A 1,853-nucleotide genomic window follows, 5' to 3' on the forward strand; every position below is an offset into this window, starting at 1 on the left:
TTTCTTGCAGAGATCTCTAGTGTTTCCCATTCTGTTGTTTTCCTCTATTTCTTTGCATTGATCGCTGAGGAAGGCTTTCTTATCTCTTCTTGCTATTCTTTGGAATACTAGATAATCTCATATGTTAATGAGTGGGCTTCCCTCATAGTTCAGTTGGTAAAGAACTTGCCTGCATGCAGGAGTCCCAGGTTCGATTCCTGGGTAGGAAAGATCCCTTGGAGAAACTCATGGCAACCTACTCCAGTATTCTTGCCTGGAGAATCCCATGGACCAAGGAGCCTGGAAGGCTACAGTCCACGGTTTGCAAGAGTCAGACACAACTGCCAACTCTTTGGTCTTTTGACAGTATCTTGGAACTGTCATGGCACCTCTGGGTGTGTCATTTCACTTGTTGATTGAGGATCCAGGGGTGGTCTTCTCTCCCATCTTGATCCCATTTTATTCTAATCAATTTATATCGTTACCTTGGGCTATATCATTCTTTCAAAAGTTTTTCCCTGTCTTTTTCCCTCTTGCTACAAAAGTAGCAGTTTAGTTCACATATAAAGCTAGTTTGGACTTCTGTTTCAAGATGGTGGTGTAGAACGTCATGCATTCATCTCCTTCTGGAAAAGCACCCAAATCACAACTAGCTGTTGAACAACCATTGACAGGAGGATCCTGGAACACAACAAAAAAAGTTACCCCATATCCAAAGACAGAGAAGAAGCCACAGCAAGATGGTAAGCAGGGAAAATCACAATAAAATAAACTCTCATGCCCACCAGGTGGTGACCCACAATCTGGATAACAATAATACAAAAGTTCTCCTGTGTAGGCCTATGTAGGCAGAGGATCACCACAGGGACAGGGGCACCAGCACCAGCAAGGAGTGCAACTGTACCCATTAGCAGATAATTGGATTAAAGATTTTACTGAGCAAGGCCCTGCCCAGCCCAGAAAGATACATTTTTTCCCACTGTCAGTTCCTCTCTTCAGGAAACTTACACAAGCCTCTTACCATCCTCTATCAGAGGGTAGACAGAAAAAGCAATAAGAACCAAAATCCCACAGCTAGAACAAAAACCACATTACAGAAAATTAATCAAAATGAAAATACAGAAAATTATGTCCCAGATGAATGGACAAGATAAAACCTGAGGAAAACAACTAAATGAAGTGGAGATAGGCAAGCTTCTGGAAAAAGAATTCAAAATAATGATAGTGAAGATGATCCAGGATCTTCAGGAAAACAATGGAGAAAATGCAAGTAATTTTTATCAAAGACCTATAAGAACTAAAGAACAGAGATGAATAATACACTGCTGCTGCTGCTGCTAAGTCCCTTCAGTCGTGTCTGACTCTGTGCAACCCCATAGATGGCAGCCCACCAGGCTATGGCAGCCCACCAGGCTCCACCATCCCTGGGATTCTTCAGGCAAGAACACTGGAGTGGGTTGCCACTTCCTTCTCCAATGCATGAAAGTGAAAAGTGAAAGTGAAGTCGCTCAGTTGTGTCCTACGCTTAGCAACTCCATGCACTGTAGCCTACCAGCCTCCTTGTCCATGGGATGTTCCAGGCAAGAGTACTAGAGTGGGTTGCCATTGCCTTCTCCAGAACAATACAGTAGAAGGAGTCAATAGCTAAATAACTGAGGCAGAAGAATGGATAAATAACCTAGAGGACAGAATGATGGAAATCACTTCTGAAGAATATAGAGAAAAGAATGAAAGAAATGAAGACAGCCTAAGAGACCTCTGGGACAACATTTAACACACCAACATTCACATTATAGGGGTCCCAGTAGGAGAAGAGAGAGAGAGAGAAAGGACCTGAGAAAATATTTAAAGAGATAATAGCTGAAAACTTCCCT

The sequence above is a fragment of the Bison bison genome, unplaced genomic scaffold (genome assembly GCF_000754665.1).
Source record: "Bison bison bison isolate TAMUID 2011002044 unplaced genomic scaffold, Bison_UMD1.0 scf7180017864458, whole genome shotgun sequence".
NCBI lineage: Eukaryota > Metazoa > Chordata > Mammalia > Artiodactyla > Bovidae > Bison > Bison bison.